The sequence below is a fragment of the Mixophyes fleayi genome, chromosome 6 (genome assembly GCF_038048845.1).
Source record: "Mixophyes fleayi isolate aMixFle1 chromosome 6, aMixFle1.hap1, whole genome shotgun sequence".
NCBI lineage: Eukaryota > Metazoa > Chordata > Amphibia > Anura > Limnodynastidae > Mixophyes > Mixophyes fleayi.
In genome coordinates, this window is record NC_134407.1 from 201,909,103 (window position 1) to 201,923,865 (window position 14,763).

General features: G+C 38.6%; 18 non-coding genes across 18 annotated transcripts; all 18 read left to right on the plus strand.

Annotated features, from left to right (window-relative positions):
* The first annotated feature begins 91 nt into the window (after nt 1–91).
* On the plus strand, nt 92–163 carry TRNAT-CGU (transfer RNA threonine (anticodon CGU)). Its single transcript has one exon. It is a non-coding gene; the product is annotated as a tRNA-Thr (tRNA).
* A 472-nt stretch (nt 164–635) lies between these two features.
* Nucleotides 636–707, plus strand: TRNAT-CGU (transfer RNA threonine (anticodon CGU)). Its single transcript has one exon. It is a non-coding gene; the product is annotated as a tRNA-Thr (tRNA).
* Nucleotides 708–1,179: 472 nt separating this feature from the next.
* TRNAT-CGU (transfer RNA threonine (anticodon CGU)) lies at nt 1,180–1,251 on the plus strand. Its single transcript has one exon. It is a non-coding gene; the product is annotated as a tRNA-Thr (tRNA).
* A 472-nt stretch (nt 1,252–1,723) lies between these two features.
* Nucleotides 1,724–1,795, plus strand: TRNAT-CGU (transfer RNA threonine (anticodon CGU)). Its single transcript has one exon. It is a non-coding gene; the product is annotated as a tRNA-Thr (tRNA).
* A 472-nt stretch (nt 1,796–2,267) lies between these two features.
* TRNAT-CGU (transfer RNA threonine (anticodon CGU)) lies at nt 2,268–2,339 on the plus strand. Its single transcript has one exon. It is a non-coding gene; the product is annotated as a tRNA-Thr (tRNA).
* Nucleotides 2,340–2,811: 472 nt separating this feature from the next.
* TRNAT-CGU (transfer RNA threonine (anticodon CGU)) lies at nt 2,812–2,883 on the plus strand. The gene has a single exon. It is a non-coding gene; the product is annotated as a tRNA-Thr (tRNA).
* A 1,016-nt stretch (nt 2,884–3,899) lies between these two features.
* On the plus strand, nt 3,900–3,971 carry TRNAT-CGU (transfer RNA threonine (anticodon CGU)). The gene has a single exon. It is a non-coding gene; the product is annotated as a tRNA-Thr (tRNA).
* A 472-nt stretch (nt 3,972–4,443) lies between these two features.
* On the plus strand, nt 4,444–4,515 carry TRNAT-CGU (transfer RNA threonine (anticodon CGU)). The gene has a single exon. It is a non-coding gene; the product is annotated as a tRNA-Thr (tRNA).
* Nucleotides 4,516–4,987: 472 nt separating this feature from the next.
* Nucleotides 4,988–5,059, plus strand: TRNAT-CGU (transfer RNA threonine (anticodon CGU)). Its single transcript has one exon. It is a non-coding gene; the product is annotated as a tRNA-Thr (tRNA).
* A 472-nt stretch (nt 5,060–5,531) lies between these two features.
* On the plus strand, nt 5,532–5,603 carry TRNAT-CGU (transfer RNA threonine (anticodon CGU)). Its single transcript has one exon. It is a non-coding gene; the product is annotated as a tRNA-Thr (tRNA).
* Nucleotides 5,604–6,075: 472 nt separating this feature from the next.
* On the plus strand, nt 6,076–6,147 carry TRNAT-CGU (transfer RNA threonine (anticodon CGU)). The gene has a single exon. It is a non-coding gene; the product is annotated as a tRNA-Thr (tRNA).
* A 472-nt stretch (nt 6,148–6,619) lies between these two features.
* On the plus strand, nt 6,620–6,691 carry TRNAT-CGU (transfer RNA threonine (anticodon CGU)). Its single transcript has one exon. It is a non-coding gene; the product is annotated as a tRNA-Thr (tRNA).
* An 891-nt stretch (nt 6,692–7,582) lies between these two features.
* On the plus strand, nt 7,583–7,654 carry TRNAT-CGU (transfer RNA threonine (anticodon CGU)). The gene has a single exon. It is a non-coding gene; the product is annotated as a tRNA-Thr (tRNA).
* A 572-nt stretch (nt 7,655–8,226) lies between these two features.
* TRNAT-CGU (transfer RNA threonine (anticodon CGU)) lies at nt 8,227–8,298 on the plus strand. Its single transcript has one exon. It is a non-coding gene; the product is annotated as a tRNA-Thr (tRNA).
* A 467-nt stretch (nt 8,299–8,765) lies between these two features.
* TRNAT-CGU (transfer RNA threonine (anticodon CGU)) lies at nt 8,766–8,837 on the plus strand. Its single transcript has one exon. It is a non-coding gene; the product is annotated as a tRNA-Thr (tRNA).
* A 2,134-nt stretch (nt 8,838–10,971) lies between these two features.
* On the plus strand, nt 10,972–11,043 carry TRNAT-CGU (transfer RNA threonine (anticodon CGU)). The gene has a single exon. It is a non-coding gene; the product is annotated as a tRNA-Thr (tRNA).
* A 1,115-nt stretch (nt 11,044–12,158) lies between these two features.
* Nucleotides 12,159–12,230, plus strand: TRNAT-CGU (transfer RNA threonine (anticodon CGU)). The gene has a single exon. It is a non-coding gene; the product is annotated as a tRNA-Thr (tRNA).
* Nucleotides 12,231–12,809: 579 nt separating this feature from the next.
* TRNAT-CGU (transfer RNA threonine (anticodon CGU)) lies at nt 12,810–12,881 on the plus strand. The gene has a single exon. It is a non-coding gene; the product is annotated as a tRNA-Thr (tRNA).
* The last annotated feature ends 1,882 nt before the right edge of the window (nt 12,882–14,763 follow it).

Below are 14,763 nucleotides of genomic sequence, written 5' to 3' on the forward strand. Positions count from 1 at the left end.
TTAAAGTACCATGTATAAACAGATCTCTAACTATCACTGCCTATACAATCAATAGTCTAGTCAGACGACAATACAATACCAGCAAAATTGAGGCGCAGTGGCCAAGTGGTAAGGCGTCGGTCTCGTAAACCGAAGATCATGGGTTCAATCCCCATCTGTGCCTGAGGTTTTATACTCCAATAGGATTTATAGTGTACATTCATTTATATACCTATAGAAAACATGTCTAGTTACTTTATCATCTGTCATACATTATCTCTATAGTAGGTACATTACTTAACGTACCATACACAAACAGGTCCATACCAACCACTGCCTATACAATCAAAAGTCTAGTCAAACGACCAGATATGACCAGCAAAATGGATACTTAGTGTCCAAGTGGTAAGGCGTCGGTCTCGTAAACATGGCTTCGATCCCCGTCTGTGCCTCAGGTGTTATACTCAAACAGCATTTATACTGTTTGTTCATTTATATACCTAAAGAAAACATGTCTATAAACTGTATCATCTGTCATACACCATCTCTATAGTCAGAACATTCTTTAAAGTACCATGTACAAACAGATCTTTAACTATCACTGCCTATACAATCAATAGTCTAGTCAGACGACAAGACAATACCAGAAAAATTGAGGCGCAGTGGCCAAGTGGTAAGGCGTCGGTCTCGTAAACCGAAGATCATGGGTTTGATCCCCATCTGTGCCTGAGGTTTTATACTCCAATAGGATTTATAGTGTACATTCATTTATATACCTATAGAAAACATGTCTAGTTGCTGTATCATCTGTCATACACCATCTCTATAGTCAGTACATTACTTAACGTACCATACACAAACAGGTCCATACCTACCACTGCCTATACAATCAAAAGTCTAGTCAGACGACCAGATATCACCAGCAAATTGGAGACTTAGTGGCCAAGTGGTAAGGCGTCGGTCTCGTAAACAAGGGTTCGATCCCCGTCTGTGCCTGAGGTTTTATACTCAAACAGCATTTATACTGTTTGTTGATTTATATACCTATAGGAAACAGGTCTATAAACTGTATCATCTGTCATACACCATCTCTATAGTCAGAACATTCCTTAAAGTACCATGTATAAACAGATCTCTAACTATCACTGCCTATACAATCAATAGTCTAGTCAGACGACAATACAATACCAGCAAAATTGAGGCGCAGTGGCCAAGTGGTAAGGCGTCGGTCTCGTAAACCGAAGATCATGGGTTCAATCCCCATCTGTGCCTGAGGTTTTATACTCCAATAGGATTTATAGTGTACATTCATTTATATACCTATAGAAAACATGTCTAGTTACTTTATCATCTGTCATACATTATCTCTATAGTAGGTACATTACTTAACGTACCATACACAAACAGGTCCATACCAACCACTGCCTATACAATCAAAAGTCTAGTCAAACGACCAGATATGACCAGCAAAATGGATACTTAGTGTCCAAGTGGTAAGGCGTCGGTCTCGTAAACATGGCTTCGATCCCCGTCTGTGCCTCAGGTGTTATACTCAAACAGCATTTATACTGTTTGTTCATTTATATACCTAAAGAAAACATGTCTATAAACTGTATCATCTGTCATACACCATCTCTATAGTCAGAACATTCTTTAAAGTACCATGTACAAACAGATCTTTAACTATCACTGCCTATACAATCAATAGTCTAGTCAGACGACAAGACAATACCAGAAAAATTGAGGCGCAGTGGCCAAGTGGTAAGGCGTCGGTCTCGTAAACCGAAGATCATGGGTTTGATCCCCATCTGTGCCTGAGGTTTTATACTCCAATAGGATTTATAGTGTACATTCATTTATATACCTATAGAAAACATGTCTAGTTGCTGTATCATCTGTCATACACCATCTCTATAGTCAGTACATTACTTAACGTACCATACACAAACAGGTCCATACCTACCACTGCCTATACAATCAAAAGTCTAGTCAGACGACCAGATATCACCAGCAAATTGGAGACTTAGTGGCCAAGTGGTAAGGCGTCAGTCTCGTAAACAAGGGTTCGATCCCCGTCTGTGCCTGAGGTTTTATACTCAAACAGCATTTATACTGTTTGTTGATTTATATACCTATAGGAAACAGGTCTATAAACTGTATCATCTGTCATACACCATCTCTATAGTCAGAACATTCCTTAAAGTACCATGTATAAACAGATCTCTAACTATCACTGCCTATACAATCAATAGTCTAGTCAGACGACAATACAATACCAGCAAAATTGAGGCGCAGTGGCCAAGTGGTAAGGCGTCGGTCTCGTAAACCGAAGATCATGGGTTCAATCCCCATCTGTGCCTGAAGTTTTATACTCTAATAGGATTTATAGTGTACGTTCATTTATATACCTATAGAAAACATGTCTAGTTGCTGTATCATCTGTCATACACCATCTCTATAGTCAGTACATTACTTAATGTACCATACACAAACAAGTCTATACCTAACACTGCCTACACGATCAAAAGTCTAGTCAGAAGACCAGATATGACCAGCAAAATGGATGCTTAGTGGCCAAGTGGTAAGGCGTCGGTCTCGTTAACATGGATTCGATCCCCGTCTGTGCCTGAGTTTTTTTACACAAACAGCATTTATACTGTTTGTTGATTTATAGACCTATAGAAAACAGGTCTATAAACTGTATCATCTGTCATACACCATCTCTATAGTAAGAACATTCCTTAAAGTACCATGTACAAACAGATCTTTAACTATCACTGCCTATACAATCAATAGTCTAGTCAGACGACAAGACAATACCAGCAAAATTGAGGCGCAGTGGCCAAGTGGTAAGGTGTCGGTCTCGTAAACCGAAGATCATGGGTTCGATCCCCATCTGTGCTTGAGGTTTTATACTCCAATAGGATTTATAGTGTACGTTCATTTATATACCTATAGAAAACATGTCTAGTTACTTTATCATCTGTCATACATTATCTCTATAGTAGGTACATTACTTAACGTACCATACACAAACAGGTCCATACCAACCACTGCCTATACAATCAAAAGTCTAGTCAAACGACCAGATATGACCAGCAAAATGGATACTTAGTGTCCAACTGGTAAGGCGTCGGTCTCGTAAACATGGCTTCGATCCCCGTCTGTGCCTCAGGTGTTATACTCAAACAGCATTTATACTGTTTGTTCATTTATATACCTAAAGAAAACATGTCTATAAACTGTATCATCTGTCATACACCATCTCTATAGTCAGAACATTCTTTAAAGTACCATGTACAAACAGATCTTTAACTATCACTGCCTATACAATCAATAGTCTAGTCAGACGACAAGACAATACCAGCAAAATTGAGGGGCAGTGGCCAAGTGGTAAGGCGTCAGTCTCGTAAACCAAATATCATGGGTTCAATCCCCATCTGTGCCTGAGATTTTATACTCTAATAGGATTTATAGTGTACGTTCATTTATATACCTATAGAAAACATGTCTAGTTACTTTATCATCTGTCATACATTATCTCTATAGTCAGTACATTACTTAACGTACCATACACAAACAGGTCCATACCTACCACTGCCTATACAATCAAAAGTCTAGTCAGACGACCAGATATCACCAGCAAATTGAAGACTTAGTGGCCATGTGGTAAGGCGTCGGTCTCGTAAACAAGTGTTTGATCCCCGTCTGTGCCTGAGGTTTTATACTCAAACAGCATTTATACTGTTTGTTGATTTATATACCTATAGGAAACAGGTCTATAAACTGTATCATCTGTCATACACCATCTCTATAGTCAGAACATTCCTTAAAGTACCATGTATAAACAGATCTCTAACTATCACTGCCTATACAATCAATAGTCTAGTCAGACGACAATACAATACCAGCAAAATTGAGGCGCAGTGGCCAAGTGGTAAGGTGTCGGTCTCGTAAACCGAAGATCATGGGTTCAATCCCCATCTGTGCCTGAAGTTTTATACTCTAATAGGATTTATAGTGTACGTTCATTTATATACCTATAGAAAACATGTCTAGTTGCTGTATCATCTGTCATACACCATCTCTATAGTCAGTACATTACTTAACGTACCATACACAAACAAGTCTATACCTAACACTGCCTACACGATCAAAAGTCTAGTCAGAAGACCAGATATGACCAGCAAAATGGATGCTTAGTGGCCAAGTGGTAAGGCGTCGGTCTCGTTAACATGGATTCGATCCCCGTCTGTGCCTGAGTTTTTTTACACAAACAGCATTTATACTGTTTGTTGATTTATAGACCTATAGAAAACAGGTCTATAAACTGTATCATCTGTCATACACCATCTCTATAGTAAGAACATTCCTTAAAGTACCATGTACAAACAGATCTTTAACTATCACTGCCTATACAATCAATAGTCTAGTCAGACGACAAGACAATACCAGCAAAATTGAGGCGCAGTGGCCAAGTGGTAAGGTGTCGGTCTCGTAAACCGAAGATCATGGGTTCGATCCCCATCTGTGCCTGAGGTTTTATACTCCAATAGGATTTATAGTGTACGTTCATTTATATACCTATAGAAAACATGTCTAGTTACTTTATCATCTGTCATACATTATCTCTATAGTAGGTACATTACTTAACGTACCATACACAAACAGGTCCATACCAACCACTGCCTATACAATCAAAAGTCTAGTCAAACGACCAGATATGACCAGCAAAATGGATACTTAGTGTCCAAGTGGTAAGGCGTCGGTCTCGTAAACATGGCTTCGATCCCCGTCTGTGCCTCAGGTGTTATACTCAAACAGCATTTATACTGTTTGTTGATTTATATACCTATAGGAAACAGGTCTATAAACTGTATCATCTGTCATACACCATCTCTATAGTCAGAACATTCCTTAAAGTACCATGTATAAACAGATCTCTAACTATCACTGCCTATACAATCAATAGTCTAGTCAGACGACAATACAATACCAGCAAAATTGAGGCGCAGTGGCCAAGTGGTAAGGCGTCGGTCTCGTAAACCGAAGATCATGGGTTCAATCCCCATCTGTGCCTGAAGTTTTATACTCTAATAGGATTTATAGTGTACGTTCATTTATATACCTATAGAAAACATGTCTAGTTGCTGTATCATCTGTCATACACCATCTCTATAGTCAGTACATTACTTAACGTACCATACACAAACAAGTCTATACCTAACACTGCCTACACGATCAAAAGTCTAGTCAGAAGACCAGATATGACCAGCAAAATGGATGCTTAGTGGCCAAGTGGTAAGGCGTCGGTCTCGTTAACATGGATTCGATCCCCGTCTGTGCCTGAGTTTTTTTACACAAACAGCATTTATACTGTTTGTTGATTTATAGACCTATAGAAAACAGGTCTATAAACTGTATCATCTGTCATACACCATCTCTATAGTAAGAACATTCCTTAAAGTACCATGTACAAACAGATCTTTAACTATCACTGCCTATACAATCAATAGTCTAGTCAGACGACAAGACAATACCAGCAAAATTGAGGCGCAGTGGCCAAGTGGTAAGGTGTCGGTCTCGTAAACCGAAGATCATGGGTTCGATCCCCATCTGTGCCTGAGGTTTTATACTCCAATAGGATTTATAGTGTACGTTCATTTATATACCTATAGAAAACATGTCTAGTTACTTTATCATCTGTCATACATTATCTCTATAGTAGGTACATTACTTAACGTACCATACACAAACAGGTCCATACCAACCACTGCCTATACAATCAAAAGTCTAGTCAAACGACCAGATATGACCAGCAAAATGGATACTTAGTGTCCAAGTGGTAAGGCGTCGGTCTCGTAAACATGGCTTCGATCCCCGTCTGTGCCTCAGGTGTTATACTCAAACAGCATTTATACTGTTTGTTCATTTATATACCTAAAGAAAACATGTCTATAAACTGTATCATCTGTCATACACCATCTCTATAGTCAGAACATTCTTTAAAGTACCATGTACAAATAGATCTTTAACTATCACTGCCTATACAATCAATAGTCTAGTCAGACGACAAGACAATACCAGAAAAATTGAGGCGCAGTGGCCAAGTGCTAAGGCGTCGGTCTCGTAAACCGAAGATCATGGGTTTGATCCCCATCTGTGCCTGAGGTTTTATACTCCAATAGGATTTATAGTGTACATTCATTTATATACCTATAGAAAACATGTCTAGTTGCTGTATCATCTGTCATACACCATCTCTATAGTCAGTACATTACTTAACGTACCATACACAAACAGGTCCATACCTACCACTGCCTATACAATCAAAAGTCTAGTCAGACGACCAGATATCACCAGCAAATTGGAGACTTAGTGGCCAAGTGGTAAGGCGTCGGTCTCGTAAACAAGGGTTCGATCCCCGTCTGTGCCTGAGGTTTTATACTCAAACAGCATTTATACTGTTTGTTGATTTATATACCTATAGGAAACAGGTCTATAAACTGTATCATCTGTCATACACCATCTCTATAGTCAGAACATTCCTTAAAGTACCATGTATAAACAGATCTCTAACTATCACTGCCTATACAATCAATAGTCTAGTCAGACGACAATACAATACCAGCAAAATTGAGGCGCAGTGGCCAAGTGGTAAGGCATCGGTCTCGTAAACCGAAGATCATGGGTTCAATCCCCATCTGTGCCTGAGATTTTATACTCTAATAGGATTTATAGTGTACATTCATTTATATACCTATAGAAAACATGTCTAGTTACTTTATCATCTGTCATACATTATCTCTATAGTAGGTACATTACTTAACGTACCATACACAAACAGGTCCATACCTACCACTGCCTATACAATCAAAAGTCTAGTCAGAAGACCAGATATGACCAGCAAAATGGATGCTTAGTGGCCAAGAGGTAAGGCGTTGGTCTCGAAAACATGGATTCGATCCCCATCTGTGCCTGAGGCTTTTTACACAAACAGCATTTATACTGTTTGTTGATTTATATACCTATAGAAAACAAGTCTATTTACTGTATCATCTGTCATACACCATCTCTATAGTCAGAACATTCCTTAACGTTAAAACAAGTGTTCGATCCCCGTCTGTGCCTGAGGTTTTATACTAAAACAGCATTTTGACTGTTTGTTCATTTATATACCTAAAGAAAACATGTCTATAAACTGTATCATCTGTCATACACCATCTCTATAGTAAGAACATTCCTTAAAGTACCATGTACAAACAGATCTTTAACTATCACTGCCTATACAATCAATAGTCTAATCAGACGACAAGACAAACCCAACTAAATAGAGGCACAGTGGCCAAGAGGAAAGGTGTTGGTCTCATAAACATGGGTTCCATCCCCGTCTGTGCCTGAGGTTTTTTACACAAAGAGCATTTATACTGTTTGTTGATTTATATACCTAAAGAAAACATGTCTATAAACTGTATTATCTGTCATACACCATCTCTATAGTCAGAACATTCCTTAACGCCCCATGTAAAAACAGAACTATAACTACCACTGCCTATACAATCAATAGTGTAGTCAGACGACACGACACAGCCAGCAAAACGGAGGCGCAGTGGCCAAGTGGTAAGGTGTCGGTCTCGTAAACCGAAGATCATGGGCTCGATCCCCATCTGTGCCTGAGGTTTTATACTCCAATAGGATTTATAGTGTACATTCCTTTATATACCTATAGAAAACATATCTAGTTACTGTATCATCTGTCATACACCATCTCTATAGTCAGTACATTACCTAACGTACCATACACAAACAGGTCCATACCTACCACTGCCTATACAATCAAAAGTCTAGTCAGACGACCAGATATCACCAGCAAAATGGATGCTTAGTGGCCAAGTGGTAAGACATCGGTTTTACACCCAAATAGTATTTATACAGTACATTCATTTATACATCAACAAAAAACATATACTGTATCGTCTGTCATACACCATCTTTATATTCAGAACATGAGGTTCTGAATATACAATTATGTATATGTTTAACTTCTTATACAAATCTCAGATGTACATTCATTTAACATATAGACAAACACATATTTATATACTGTACAAAAATCTCCATTGTATCCACTGCCCAATGTAATGAAACTATATCTCTATATAGGCCATGATCTTCATGTGGAAAAGTGATATACAAAATTCTACTCAGATGTTGAGACGTCACAGAAGACGTCACCAGCGAGCTGACGGCGCAGTGGCCAAGTGGTAAGGCGTCGGTCTCGTAAACCGAAGATCATGGGTTCGATCCCCATCTGTGCCTGAGGTTTTATACTCCAATAGGATTTATAGTGTACATTCATTTATATACCTATAGAAAACATGTCTAGTTGCTGTATCATCTGTCATACACCATCTCTATAGTCAGTACATTACTTAACGTACCATACACAAACAGGTCCATACCTACCACTGCCAATCAAAAGTCCAGTCAGACGACCAGATATCACCAGCAAATTGGAGACTTAGTGGCCATGTGGTAAGGCGTCGGTCTCGTAAACAAGTGTTCGATCCATGTCTGTGCCTGAGGTTTTATACTCAAACAGCATTTATACTGTTTGTTGATTTATATACCTATAGGAAACAGGTCTATAAACTGTATTATCTGTCATACACCATCTCTATAGTCAGAACATTCCTTAAAGTACCATGTACAAACAGATCTTTAACTATCACTGCCTATACAATCAATAGTCTAGTCAGACGACAAGACAATACCAGCAAAATTGAGGCGCAGTGGCCAAGTGGTAAGGCATCGGTCTCGTAAACCGAAGATCATGGGTTCAATCCCCATCTGTGCCTGAGATTTTATACTCTAATAGGATTTATAGTGTACATTCATTTATATACCTATAGAAAACATGTCTAGTTACTTTATCATCTGTCATACATTATCTCTATAGTAGGTACATTACTTAACGTACCATACACAAACAGGTCCATACCTACCACTGCCTATACAATCAAAAGTCTAGTCAGACGACCAGATATCACCAGGAAGATGGATGCTTAGTGGCCAAGAGGTAAGGCGTTGGTCTCGAAAACATGGATTCGATCCCCATCTGTGCCTGAGGCTTTTTACACAAACAGCATTTATACTGTTTGTTGATTTATATACCTATAGAAAACAAGTCTATTTACTGTATCATCTGTCATACACCATCTCTATAGTCAGAACATTCCTTAACGTTAAAACAAGTGTTCGATCCCCGTCTGTGCCTGAGGTTTTATACTAAAACAGCATTTTGACTGTTTGTTCATTTATATACCTAAAGAAAACATGTCTATAAACTGTATCATCTGTCATACACCATCTCTATAGTCAGAACATTCCTTAACGTACCATGCACAAACAGATCTTTAACTACCACTGCCTATACAACCAAAAGTCTAGTCAGAAGACCAGATATGACCAGCAAAATGGATGCTTAGTGGCCAAGTGGTAAGGCGTCAGTCTCGTAAACATGGTTTTGATCCCCGTCTGTGCCTGAGGTTTTTTACATAAATTTATACTGTTTGTTGATTTATATACCTAAAGAAAATATGTCTATAAACTGTATCATCTGTCATACACCATCTCTATCGTCAGAACATTCCTTAACGTACCATGCACAAACAGATCTTTAACTATCACTGCCTATACAATCAATAGTCAAGTCAGACGACAAGACACAACCAGCGAAACGGAGGCGCAGTGGCCAAGTGGTAAGGCGTCGGTCTCGTAAACATGGATTCGATCCCCGTCTGTGCCTGAGGTTTTTTACACAAACAGCATTTATACTGTTTGTTGATTTATATACCTATAGAAAACATGTATATTTACTGTATCATCTGTCATACACCATCTCTATAGTCAGAACATTCCTTAACGTTAAAACAAGTGTTCGATCCCCGTCTGTGCCTGAGGTTTTATACTGAAACAGCATTTTGACTGTTTGTTCATTTATATACCTATAGAAAACATGTCTATAAACTGTATCATCTGTCATACACCATCTCTATAGTCAGAACATTCCTTAACGTACCATGCACAAACAGATCTTTAACTACCACTGCCTATACAACCAAAAGTCTAGTCAGACGACCAGATATCACCAGCAAAATGGATACTTAGTGGCCAAGTGGTAAGACATCGGTCTAGTAAACATGGCTTCGATCCCCGTCTGTGCCTCAGGTGTTATACTCAAACAGCATTTATACTGTTTGTTGATTTTTGTACCTAAAGAAAACATGTCCATAAACTGTATCATCTGTCATACACCATCTCTATAGTCAGAACATTCCTTAACGTACCATGTACAAATAGGTCTAAACGTACCATACAGACACAGGTCTATACCTACCACTGCCTGTACAATCAATAGTCTAGTTAGACGACAAGACAAAACCCACAAAATTGAGGCGCAGTAGCCAAGTGGTAAGGCTTCGGTCTTGTAAACATGGGTTAAATCCCCGTCTGTGCCTGAGGTTTTATACTCCAATATGATTTATAGTGTACATTCATTTATATACCTATAGAAAACATGTCTATTTACTGTATCATCTGTCATTCACCATCTCTATAGTCAGAACATTCCTTAACGTATCATGTACAAACAGATCTTTAACTATCACTGCCTATACAATCAATAGTCTAATCAGACGACAAGACAAACCCAACTAAATAGAGGCGCAGTGGCCAAGAGGAAAGGTGTTGGTCTCATAAACATGGGTTCCATCCCCGTCTGTGCCTGAGGTTTTTTACACAAAGAGCATTTATACTGTTTGTTGATTTATATACCTAAAGAAAACATGTCTATAAACTGTATTATCTGTCATACACCATCTCTATAGTCAGAACATTCCTTAACGCCCCATGTAAAAACAGAACTATAACTACCACTGCCTATACAATCAATAGTGTAGTCAGACGACACGACACAGCCAGCAAAACGGAGGCGCAGTGGCCAAGTGGTAAGGTGTCGGTCTCGTAAACCGAAGATCATGGGTTCGATCCCCATCTGTGCCTGAGGTTTTATACTCCAATAGGATTTATAGTGTACATTCCTTTATATACCTATAGAAAACATATCTAGTTACTGTATCATCTGTCATACACCATCTCTATAGTCAGTACATTACCTAACGTACAATACACAAACAGGTCCATACCTACCACTGCCTATACAATCAAAAGTCTAGTCAGACGACCAGATATCACCAGCAAAATTGATGCTTAGTGGCCAAGTGGTAAGACATCGGTTTTACACCCAAATAGTATTTATACAGTACATTCATTTATACATCAACAAAAAACATATACTGTATCGTCTGTCATACACCATCTTTATATTCAGAACATGAGGTTCTGAATATACAATTATGTATATGTTTAACTTCTTATACAAATCTCAGATGTACATTCATTTAACATATAGACAAACACATATTTATATACTGTACAAAAATCTCCATTGTATCCACTGCCCAATGTAATGAAACTATATCTCTATATAGGCCATGATCTTCATGTGGAAAAGTGATATACAAAATTCTACTCAGATGTTGAGACGTCACAGAAGACGTCACCAGCGAGCTGACGGCGCAGTGGCCAAGTGGTAAGGCGTCAGTCTCGTAAACCGAAGATCATGGGTTTATCCCCATCTGTGCCTGAGGTTTTATACTCCAATAGGATTTATAGTGTACATTCATTTATATACCTATAGAAAACATGTCTAGTTGCTGTATCATCTGTCATACACCATCTCTATAGTCAGTACATTACTTAACGTACCATACACAAACAGGTCCATACCTACCACTGCCTATACAATCAAAAGTCTAGTCAGACGACCAGATATCACCAGCAAATTGGAGACTTAGTGGCCAAGTGGTAAGGCGTCGGTCTCTTAAACAAGGGTTCGATCCCCGTCTGTGCCTGAGGTTTTATACTCAAACAGCATTTATACTGTTTGTTGATTTATAAATCTATAGAAAACAGGTCTATAAACTGTATCATCTGTCATACACCATCTCTATAGTCAGAACATTCCTTAACGTACCATGTACAAACAGATCTTTAACTATCACTGCCAATACAATCAATAGTCTAGTCAGACGACAAGACAAAACCAGCAAAATTGAGGCGCAGTGGCCAAGTGGTAAGGCGTCGGTCTCGTAAACCAAAGATCATGGGTTCAATCCCCATCTGTGCCTGAGATTTTATACTCCAATAGGATTGATAGTGTACATTCATTTATATACCTATAGAAAACATGTCTAGTTACTTTATCATCTGTCATACATTATCCCCATCTGTGCCTGAGGTTTTATACTCCAATAGGATTTATAGTGTACGTTCATTTATATACCTATAGAAAACATGTCTAGTTACTTTATCATCTGTCATACACTATCTCTATAGTCAGTACATTACTTAACGTACCATACACAAACAGGTCCATACCTACCACTGCCTATACAATTAAAAGTCTAGTCAGACGACCAGATATCACCAGCAAATTGGAGACTTAGTGGCCAAGTGGTAAGGCGTCGGTCTCGTAAACAAGGGTTCGATCACCGTCTGTGCCTGAGGTTTTATACTCAAACAGCATTTATACTGTTTGTTGATTTATATACCTATGGAAAACAGGACTATAAACTGTATCATCTGTCATACACCATCTCTATAGTCAGAACATTCCTTAACGTACCATACAGAAACAGATCTTTAACTAGCACTGCCTATACAATCAATAGTCTAGTCAGAGGACAAGACAATACCAGCAAAATTGAGGCGCAGTGGCCAAGTGGTAAGGCATCGGTCTCGTAAACCGAAGATCATGGGTTCAATCCCCATATGTGCCTTAGATTTTATACTCTAATAGGATTTATAGTGTACATTCATTTATATACCTATAGAAAACATGTCTAGTTACTTTATCATCTGTCATACATTATCTCTATAGTAGGTACATTACTTAACGTACCATACACAAACAGGTCCATACCTACCACTGCCTATACAATCAAAAGTCTAGTCAGACGACCAGATATCACCAGGAAGATGGATGCTTAGTGGCCAAGAGGTAAGGCGTTGGTCTCGAAAACATGGATTCGATCCCCATCTGTGCCTGAGGCTTTTTACACAAACAGCATTTATACTGTTTGTTGATTTATATACCTATAGAAAACAAGTCTATTTACTGTATCATCTGTCATACACCATCTCTATAGTCAGAACATTCCTTAACGTTAAAACAAGTGTTCGATCCCCGTCTGTGCCTGAGGTTTTATACTAAAACAGCATTTTGACTGTTTGTTCATTTATATACCTAAAGAAAACATGTCTATAAACTGTATCATCTGTCATACACCATCTCTATAGTCAGAACATTCCTTAACGTACCATGCACAAACAGATCTTTAACTACCACTGCCTATACAACCAAAAGTCTAGTCAGAAGACCAGATATGACCAGCAAAATGGATGCTTAGTGGCCAAGTGGTAAGGCGTCAGTCTCGTAAACATGGTTTTGATCCCCGTCTGTGCCTGAGGTTTTTTACATAAATTTATACTGTTTGTTGATTTATATACCTAAAGAAAACATGTCTATAAACTGTATCATCTGTCATACACCATCTCTATCGTCAGAACATTCCTTAACGTACCATGCACAAACAGATCTTTAACTATCACTGCCTATACAATCAATAGTCAAGTCAGACGACAAGACACAACCAGCGAAACGGAGGCGCAGTGGCCAAGTGGTAAGGCGTCGGTCTCGTAAACATGGATTCGATCCCCGTCTGTGCCTGAGGTTTTTTACACAAACAGCATTTATACTGTTTGTTGATTTATATACCTATAGAAAACATGTATATTTACTGTATCATCTGTCATACACCATCTCTATAGTCAGAACATTCCTTAACGTTAAAATAAGTGTTCGATCCCCGTCTGTGCCTGAGGTTTTATACTGAAACAGCATTTTGACTGTTTGTTCATTTATATACCTATAGAAAACATGTCTATAAACTGTATCATCTGTCATACACCATCTCTATAGTCAGAACATTCCTTAACGTACCATGCACAAACAGATCTTTAACTACCACTGCCTATACAACCAAAAGTCTAGTCAGACGACCAGATATCACCAGCAAAATGGATACTTAGTGGCCAAGTGGTAAGACATCGGTCTAGTAAACATGGCTTCGATCCCCGTCTGTGCCTCAGGTGTTATACTCAAACAGCATTTATACTGTTTGTTGATTTTTGTACCTAAAGAAAACATGTCCATAAACTGTATCATCTGTCATACACCATCTCTATAGTCAGAACATTCCTTAACGTACCATGTACAAATAGGTCTAAACGTACCATACAGACACAGGTCTATACCTATCACTGCCTGTACAATCAATAGTCTAGTTAGACGACAAGACAAAACCCACAAAATTGAGGCGCAGTAGCCAAGTGGTAAGGCTTCGGTCTTGTAAACATGGGTTCAATCCCCGTCTGTGCCTGAGGTTTTATACTCCAATATGATTTATAGTGTACATTCATTTATATACCTATAGAAAACATGTCTATTTACTGTATCATCTGTCATACACCATCTCTATAGTCAGAACATTCCTTAACGTATCATGTACAAACAGATCTTTAACTATCACTGCCTATACAATCAATAGTCTAATCAGACGACAAGACAAACCCAACTAAATAGAGGCGCAGTGGCCAAGA